This window comes from Aedes albopictus, chromosome 3 (genome assembly GCF_035046485.1).
Source record: "Aedes albopictus strain Foshan chromosome 3, AalbF5, whole genome shotgun sequence".
NCBI classification, from domain to species: domain Eukaryota; kingdom Metazoa; phylum Arthropoda; class Insecta; order Diptera; family Culicidae; genus Aedes; species Aedes albopictus.
Genome location: NC_085138.1, coordinates 311,166,126 through 311,176,381, shown reverse-complemented (window position 1 = coordinate 311,176,381; position 10,256 = coordinate 311,166,126). Strand labels below are relative to the sequence as shown.

The 10,256-nt window shown below is 39.1% G+C and overlaps 1 long non-coding RNA gene across 1 annotated transcript; it reads left to right on the top strand.

Moving 5' to 3' along the window:
- The first annotated feature begins 136 nt into the window (after nt 1–136).
- On the top strand, nt 137–2,155 carry LOC134291472 (uncharacterized). The gene is made up of 2 exons (XR_009999105.1): nt 137–1,815; nt 1,874–2,155. It is a non-coding gene; the product is annotated as an uncharacterized LOC134291472 (long non-coding RNA).
- The last annotated feature ends 8,101 nt before the right edge of the window (nt 2,156–10,256 follow it).

Here is a 10,256-nt window from a genome sequence, read left to right as displayed (position 1 = left end):
TGTACAAAAACTAAGTTTGCGGCTTTAAGCGAAACAACAAAATACGAAAATCGGATAATCTAGGAATTAACACTAATTGGTAATAAACAAAATGGAAAAATAGAGAAAAAAAAGCTATGTAAAAATACTATGAAACATTGCTATATGCAAGCCAAAAAAATACGAAACAACGGAAAACTAGAATAATAGATAAATAAATGGAAAAACTAATGCAAGCAAAACGAGAAATTAATTATACTTACCAAAAACATACATTAAATTATTTAGAGCAGAAGAACAAGGACGATGTTGCTGTCGTGCTTAGTACAGAATTTGTAAATATATAGAATAAACTTTTCCCTCACAATAAGTCAGGTCAATGAACTTTTGCGTCTTTTGCGAAAAGACACCAAAGGTTTAAAAAAAACACACACAATAGAAGTTGTTCCACTTCCCAGATGGTTCCGTTGAACCAGAAAGGGAGAATAGAACAATGAATATAGAGATAATCAGCCGAATTTATGATGAGAATAACCAGTAGAATAAATTGAATTGTAAGAACCTGGAAAAAAAAGGATTAATTAGAATATTTAGAAAATACGGAATTGGTATACTTACATTTGACAAATTAAGCTCCATAGTATTTCCTCAGATGCATATTTCATTCGATAATTCATTCCACCCATAAGATTAGCAATAGAGGCCAAAGCAGTCCTGTTCGCGGCCACAGCCTCAAACCAATTAAAAATCATTTGAATTTCATTACAACAATAGCCCGGCTCGTAACATTTGGCAGAAGCCTGAGAGAAGAGAGATAGTTGAACTGGTATGTGAATTTCCCATCAGTGTGTGATGGGGTTGATATTTGAGAAATTAGATCATTTTTCTCGAATCGAATATGCACGTACAGGTACATTTTTCGATGAAGGAATATGATAGTATTGGCTATCACTTCGGGTGATGTTTGTTCCCAATAAATGTATTGGGGTTGATTTATCGGAAAAAAGCTATAAAGCAATAGATGATCAGTATCAAACTGGTTTCGGGTCGGTTCGGTTTATAATTCGATCTCTCGGGTGCAAAATTAACTTGAAAAGTCCAGACAAATCTCCATATTTGCATGCAATAGTAAGTAAAGTTCAAGTTCAAAGTTTAAGTTCAAAGTTAGGTTTTCGGAAGAATTAATGATGAAGAATAATAGTGAAAAAAAATTATTGGCGTAATTTTTTTTGGGAAGAGTGGGAAGTAATGAAACGAGCAACGTTCGTTTCAAAAGAGAAACGATAAGTTTCTGTAGGTGAGGTGTTCGATTCGAGCAGTGCAATCTCGTTGATCGTGTATAAGGTAATAATGTGGGTGATTAGTTCGTAGAGTAATGCCAACCTGAAATATTAGTACTAAAATTAAGGAATCCGGAAATATGACGTAAATGGAATAAGTACTAAAAAAGAAATGATAGGTTTCGTGAAGTGAAGAAATAGCACTCTCGGTCTTTTCCTTTTAGACAGCCGAGTGATAAGGTTTAAAAAAAAAAAAAAGTTTTAAGTGAGAAAGTGCGATCTAGCAGTATTATTAAGTAATTAAAGAAAAAAATATGCAAGTGTTAAGTGATTCTAAAACCAAATTTAATTATTTCCAGAGGTGATTTTATTTCTAATTTCTGGATCGCAATTAGTGAGTCGAACCGTGTAGCGAAAATAGAGCGATTCGAGTAAGTTAATAACCTTAAAAGTGAAGAAGCAAAATCTTAAGTAATTCCTTTAAAACAGAAGTCGGAGAAGTTATTCAAGAAATTATATCGCGTAATCAGTGTGCAAATATCGAGCAAGAAGAGAGGTAAATTTTGGGTTAAAATATTTGCGATGAGAGTACTCTAATTGGAATTTATGTACAGTGCCCACGTGCCGGCGGAGTGCCGAAGTCTTTGGGGTTGGTGTCGGATAGGCATCGGATCGGCATCGCTCGTTCGTCGAATCCGAAACATTTGAGGGCTAGTGACGGAAGCATTGGGAACCTGCCTAGGTGCGCACTATAGCCTTGTGGCTGCGCGCCGCGATAGTCCACCTGGAGAGCGTCGGCCAGCGGTAAAAATCTCGGCCTCGCATTCTCACGCTCCTCCCAGGAGGTTCAGCGAGTGGTCTAGAAGGGAAAGGATCGCCACGCCAGCGAGGTTACCCCCCCGACTCACGTGCTTCCCGCCTCACATCGCCTTTGCCCGAAATCCACCTACTACAACCAAGCCTAGTCACACAGCATCCACGATCTCTCCGAGAGCAACGACGAGCCTTCCTCGCCGTTGGAAGGAGCGTCCCCACGGCTCGTAACCATCGTCGTCGCCGAACCCCTATACGTGCTGGGCGTCGACCCGAAGGACTGCTCGGTGGTGCTCGTATACCGACGTCCTAGAAGTTTGCTGGTGCTAGATGGGCCGTGCCCGGCCTTCACAACAACCTGGAGCGATCGCATGCCCTCGGATCGCTACCTGAGAGCTCGCGACTACCCCCGAGTGGCATAGGTAACCACTACTGAACCTGTAAGTACTCCTATCGCACTGCCTTGTATGGATACACCACGCTTCGAACAAGTACTATTATACCCAACCATGATTGTATTACCCTCTCACTGATTGCCTAATCGACTCAATAAGAGATTACACACTATCAATCAGGAGTGACGTCACAGTAGGGCCAGAGATCCAAGATCTTTTTTAATGTTCTCAGAGAACCCAAAAGCGCTCATAGGCCTGTTAGGAACAAATTGGAAATGAAACACCCTTGGAATAAATTAAATTTTTATAATAAATTTTGTTCTCGTAATGCAACCTAGAAAGTAGTTGCGATTTATCCCCAAATTGCTAGAACACAATTTGTTGCTTCTTCAATAAACTTTAACGCTTATTTCTAACTATGAACGAGATCTTTTAACTACTTAATAAGAAAGTTCTTGAAATTGAATTGGGCTTTAGGTGATTCGGTCTACTGAGTTAATTGGGGTTTTGATGCTACCGGTTGATCTTGTTGTGGGCTTGAAACAACAGCTAGCTGGGCAATTCGATCCGCAATTCCTGGCAGACGATACCATCGTCTGGCGCTGAAGCTGGGAATTTGGTGGCCCCCACAAGATCCTCCTTACAAGTTGCAGATGAATGTTACTGCAGAGCAATCAGTTATTAATGTAAAGTGTGAGCCTTCCACGTAACATCTGAAATGCTCAATTGCTTCAAGAGCGGCTAAACCTTCCTTGTCGGTGGGCCCATATTTCTTTTCACAGGCACTGAGCTTTCGTGAGAAGTAGGCAATAATGTGCTCTTTACCATCCAACTCCTGCGTTAGTATGCCTGCTATTGCCACATCACTAGCGTCGGTTTGAATAGTAAATTCTTTTGTCCAGTCGGGATTGGCTAAGACTGGCTCCGAGATCAAACATTCTTTCAGTTTGATAAATGCCTGTTCGGATTTATCATTCCACCTAATCTTCTTTGGCTTGCCTTTCAGCAAGTCAGAGATAGGGGCCGATATACCGCTAAAGTTCGGGATGAAGTTGCGGTAGTATCCCGCCATCCCTAAGAATCTGCGAATCTCCTTTGGAGTTTGCGGTCGAGCAAACTTGGAGATCGCAGTGACTCTTTCAGGGTTCGGCTGGTAACCGTTCTCTGAAAGAATAAAACCTAAATATTTTATTCTTTTCAGGCAGAATTTGCACTTAGCCAAATTTACAGAGAGGTTAGCTTCTCTTAAGCAATCAGCGACTATTTTAAGATACTTAATGTGATCTTTGAAGGTTCTTGTTGCGATGATTATATCGTCGAGGTAAGAAAAAATAAATGGTTCGTAGAGCCCTTCTTTTAGAACTCTATCAAGGATCCGAGACATAGTAGCACTGCTATTGATAAGTCCAAAAGGTAGCCTTTTGTATTGAAAAAGACCCCTGCCAATAATCTTAAAACTCGTGAATTTCTTTGAGCTTTCCGCAAGCTTAACCTGCAGAAAAGATTCCTTCAGATCCAGAACCGAAAAGTAGCGATTCTTGCCTAAATTATTTAAAATTCTCATTGAGCTGGCTAGAGGATATGCATCTCTAACAGTTTTAGCATTAAGTTTACGAGCATCTAGGCAAAGTCTCATATCGCCATTTTCTTTGGTAACTGGTACCACTTGCAACGCCCAGTTAGAATTTGACGGTTCAATGATGTCCAAGTCTAACAAACGATTGATTTCAACATTGACTTTTTCTTGGATTGTAGGAGACCATGGATGGGGGTTCAAATGAATTGCGTTGCTATCAGTGAGCTCAATGCTATGCTCCATAACATTGCAAGCTTCTAGAGTGCCAGGCTCTGATACTTTGAAGCTTTTCTTCACTGATTCTAGTAATTCAGTCTCTTTCGCATCGAGGATGTGAGAAGCTGGCTGAATTTCATTACTTGATTCCACATTACAAGTATTAAATTTATCAATCCCTTCAACGTCATCAAAAGTTAGCTTGATGTTGAAAAGTTTAAAAAAGTCCATTCCTAAAATGCAACGAGTTCCAAGCTCAGGGACAACTAAACAGGGCAAAATTCTTGTTGTTTGATTGACTGTAAATGGAACGTCAACAAATCCATTGATTTGCATTGGTTCCCCACTGGCAGTTGAAATTTTGATGTCTTTGTCCAGATCTTGAATTTGCAAAAAGCTGGTTAAATTTCCAAAGTGTTCTCCAACTAATGACACATTACTTCCACTGTCCAATAACCCGTGCAACTGAAATCCCAAAACGCTAAATTTCAAAAAATATCTGGTATCATTATCCAAGTTTACAAAAATTGTCTCAATTTGATGAAAATAACCAGCAAAGTTACATGGCTGATCATGTTCATGTTCCTCAATGGGACAATCTGTATTTTTCTCAAATTTTGAAATGATTTGTTGAAATGTTTCAGTGGTTTGTGTGTTTTGACTCAAATCTGGAGGAATTTCTGAGGTTGGGAAAATCACCTCCTTTAATTTCCCCTTTTCTGGTTTTTTGCCTCACAAAATGGACATTCCTCGTAATGAAACTCAGGAAGCCCACATATGCAGCAAAATACATTGCGCCTTGAGAAACATTTTGTGAAATGATGACCAAATCTTCTGCAATTGAAACAAATTCTTCGATCTGGAACTTTGTAGTGTATCAAAATATCCTCTAAGGACAATTCCCTCCATCCTTCATTCGGCTGGTATTCCTGCTGAAAGTTTTGGTTACTGTTGTAGTTAGGGTTGTTTCTGGGTCTATTGTTCTGTGGGTTTGCATTTTGCTGTGAGCTGTTTTGATTGTTTCTACTATTGCTTTGACTAGGTTGCTGAATTCGTTGTTGATTATTTTGATTATTGTTGGTTGCTGGGGGTCTGACATTGGAATTGTTGGGATTGCTATTGAAATTTACTTCATTAATCTTTTGATTTTCAAACGAAAGCACAAATTTGTTCATGATTGATTCATTGTTGTTATCAATCCTAGTGCACAGTTGCTCTAGTGTGTGCAAGTTCTTGACGTCTACTAAGGCCAGTCGGTCTCGGTAGATGGGCCTCATTGTGTGCCACATTATATCAAATTTATCTTCTTCAGACATTGGAGTAGTTCTGCACAAAAAGAACTGTTCCATTCGAACTAAAAAGTTCGAGAATAATTCAGATTTCGCCTGGAACATTGAAAATGAGCGAACTTTCACATAGTGATCAATGTTGCTCGGTAAGAACTGGTGTCTCAAGGCTTGTATAAAGTAATCCCAGTTTTTGTTGCGTAAGGTTGGCCATTTTGCAACAAACCAATCTTGGGCAGGCCCAACTAATAGAAAATGGGCTGATTCAAATAATTCCTCTTTGGATATTTTCTCCGAGTGAGCAAAAAATTCCACTCTGCGAAGGAACAGATTCAGACCAATTCCATTGTCATTACCGGCATACTTGATTGGCCATTGCGAAACCGGAAGTGATTTTCTGCTATGTGAAGTGTTGCTAGGAAGGTTAAAAAATAAAGGGTTATTTGACAAAGCATGATTTGAAAATTGAGATTTTATGTTAAATCCCGGTGGCAGAAATTCAACCGAATGATTTTCATCCTCGACTAGTACCACATCAGGATCAAAATTCAAATCCAAATCTGGAGCACCATTTTGCTTTTGATTTACCGGTGATTTATCGGAGGAGATCTTTTTCTTAGTACTCGTGTACTTTTCAAGCGATCTCATTTGTTCGCGATTACTAACAAAATTTTCACTGTGATTTGCGTTTTCACGTGGAATTACCGGCGGCGGCGGCGGAGAAGGAATCCTTTGCCTCTCCTGTTCTGCATTATTATTGCGCGCGCGGCTATCACGATCATTTTCCTTTACCGAATCCGTAGTTTGTTTCGCTTTCTGCTCGTAAACCTCATTCAATCTGTCCCGAAATGTGGGAGAGTTTGTGAGCCTTCGTATTTCACGCTGACTCATTTTGCTAATGCTCATCACCGGACTGAATTCTTCCTCAAAATCAACTAAATTATTCGGAATATCTTCACTGTCTACGCTCTGTGCCATTAGTGTCCTTTCACTTTAATTGCACTTTTCTTCTCTTCAATAACCGACACGATTAATCCTCGAATGATTTTTAAACGATTACTTCTTATCTGCGATACGATTACTTTTTATTCACTATACGATTACGTTTGAGATCGGCCAATCTATTCACTATCCTGAAAACTGTGTGTGTGTAAAAGTATAAATTATGTAAGGAAGTTCAGTGAAATGTAAATGGAATTCAATACGATATAAAATAAATTCAAAATTTGTTTAAATTCAGCTTAATTCAATATTAATTTCATTTAGTTGATAATTTAATTCCTTGTGCTAAAAACTATTATTCTATTTACATATGTACAACTTCTTGCCAAAAGTTCAAAAAAATTGCAAGAATTCATTTTCTAATTTCTTCAAAATGACGACTTCAGAAATTCAATATAAAATTCAAAATGGACTTAATCTAAAGAAATCTAAAAAACTATTATGTACATATTTACAAAGCCATCCACCATTGCATATGAAATTTCAAAAGTTGCTTTATAATAAGCGAATGACTCCATGCTAGAAAAACTTCGTCAAAATTGGTTATCCACTGTACAGTTACATTTACGTTGGGCGCCATTTGTCACCTTCCCCAAAGAAGGTCGCATGAGATTGGAGACAAAATAGGTTGAAAGATGGAACTGGCGGTACTGATCCCCATTGCCCACGTACCTACACCAGCCTTAAATCGGTTCGATTAGTGGAACCAGTCATGAAGCGTAATCGAGTCAATCCGTAAATAAGCAGAAGCATAAATTTTACATGCAATGAAAAAAGGGTGTATATTTAGTACTTACGTTTTTACTGCTTAACCTACTACTAATCCTATGTTTAGTGTGTGTGTGGGCGTCAGTGTCTCGTGTATCCCGCGACGACTACTGGTTGTCCCGCCTGTGTGGACAGAAGTTCATTTGCCGGTCGCATACCAGCTATTCCAGCACTGGAGCTCCCAATCGATCGCGCCAAGGATCCAGTGGCACAGCTACCCCATGTTTGTTGGTGAATAAAAGGCCGATCTCAAACACTCCATCACTCTACTCCATTACTCCTTTCTGGAGCTGCATGCACGATATGGTGGAAATTTGTGTGGCTTGCTCTAGGCCTGCCAGAATCACCATACTTCCATAACACAACTGCAAAATCTCACTTGCAACAAATTCTGTTCGGTTCACAAAACGTTCTTCTACGGTCAGGCTAACTATCACCTCAACGTGTGTAAACTTTCGCGCGCGTTGTGCCTGCTTTGCGGTTAACCGAGAACTGGTGATCGAGTGCGATCCAACTGCTGATCAGTGTTGCAGAGCTGATGTGTGGGGACAGTATTCTCTTATCATTGCAGGGTGGTGATAAGAGCAGATGAACAGTAGAGAGTGAGATCTTAGAGAAGCGGGGCTTGCATGAGGGTTTCTGATACCGGTTTATGGGGCTTGTTGGCGGGAGATCAATATATTTTGTGCATCAACGTGAACTTTTTCTATCGGCTCCTCCATATGAGTGTTGCCTTCAATGTTACTGCTAGTGGCTTGGGGCCTTGTTGGGGATCTCATTCAGGCATCGGTGGATATTGTGTTCTGTTGTATTGTTGTATGTGTTGTGTATTTGACATGGTAAGAAGGACCTATGCTTTCGTTTAATACGGCAACTTTAGGAGCAACATTGAAGCTCTCGCGAGGCCGTTGGCTGTGAGAAGGTTACAACTCTTTGTATTGTTCCCACTGTTGTGTTCTTTTAGCCCGGTTAAATAGTTTCCGGGTTTTCTTTCGTAGTTTTTGCAGGTTGTTATTCCACCAAGGCACATCTCTATTTGAAGAGCGTTCCTTAGGAGCACAACTGCTATGGAATGCCTGTTGAATCAGGCTTGAAAGTGTTGTAGCGCTATTTTCGAGCCCATAACAAGAATTTGGGATGTTATTGAAACTGTCCCGTAGAATTCCCGTAGAAAGTTTTGAAGTATAAAGCTCCCAGTTTGTCTTCCTAGGATTTCTCGTAGTTTCTATGAGTTGATGACCAGCCTCATATTCAAACAAAATATGCTTGTGATCAGATAAAGAGGTTTCGTCTGACACATGCCAATTTTTGATTTTTTCTGATAGTGTTAAATCAAGAACTTCTTGTCTGATGGCATTCGTAAAAGTAGGTTCTTCGCCTTTGTTACATAAATCGATCTCATTTCCAGAAATGAAATCTAAAAGGTGTTCGCCCCTATTGTTGATGTCTGTGCTAGCCCATATTGTATGATGGGCATTCGCATCACATCCAATTATGAAAGCTTTATTTTGCTTTCTACAATATGAAACAAAAGCTGCCACTTCTGGTGGAGGTATATCATCCACATCTCCCGGAAAGTATGCTGCAGCAATACAAATTTCCGTTTTTCCGTGAATAGTCGGTACTTCCAACATAATTGCAACTATGTCTCGATTGATAAACTGAGTAATTGGAATTGCATTTACATTTCCACTCACTAAAACTGCAGCACGTGGTGGAGATTGTCCTGCCTTATATATCAATTTGGTAGAAGTTGTAGGTATTCCTAGTATCCTACTGTTGTTTGTCCATGGCTCCTGGATAAGAGCAATATCCAGTTTGCTCTCAGCAAATCTTTTGCAAAGTACAGCGGTTGCTCCCTTTGCATGATGAAGATTTACTTGAATGAACTTTATTTTTTTTAGATTTCATTGGATCCTATCTTTATCCAATATCGTTGAGTTTTTTTCTGTCATAACCTCAACAAAGTTTGTAGTTTGGCCAGGTATTTTTGGGTTTTCATCCTCTTAACTCCACATGACACTAGGATTTTTTATACTGATCGAAGATCATTACATTATCACTAGTATTCCAGTAGGTTTCTAGAGTACTGTTAACCCCATACTCTGGTCTTTAACTACTTTAATTACACAGAAAAAGGAAAAAAAAAGAAAGAGAGAATGATAATAGTTACACAAAGTAATACAAACACAGACAAATAATAATACACACAATTTAGTAATACAAAATCAAATATTTAATCGTATAAATAAGTATATTTTAAGTATATTTTAACTTGATGTATTGGAAAAAAGAAGAAGTAAAATAGAACGAACAAAAAGTAATAATAATAAAAAAGCGAGACTTAACTTTTGCAATGTGTTACTTGCCAAGGTAGGAGCTTTTTACCCTTGCCTCCCCTTACGACTCTGCTTATATGTGGTGTTAGCACGCCACCGACGTTGTGAGTGTGATCATCTCACCAAAATTATAGTGCACACAAGTAAATCCATTCGCGGCTGAGGCCGCCCACTGGTAATTTACTGAATGCCGTAGGTTGTGAAGCATAGAAATAGTAGTCACACCACTTTTATCTACTGTAATTAAACACATACGGTTCTGGTATTTGTTTATATTACAATAACCTCACTTTATTTATTGGAGGGAAACCACTTGCATGCAAGGCTTCATGCAATAAATTGATACGCGCACTGCTATCGTTTATTTGTTTTCTCCCGGACAACCGATCATCACTGGGAGCTAAAACCGAACACTTTTCATTAATTTATTCACTGCAATCCACCGTCTTACACACAAAAAATATGCTTTTGCACTTCAAAAACACATGCGCTAATCGCTCTTCAATTATAAAAACACTTTTCACTATGATTTTAATAATTTAATAGAGCCGATATTAATCGCACTTTCGGTGTAAGCGGCAGTGTTGCCAGAAATTGAATAT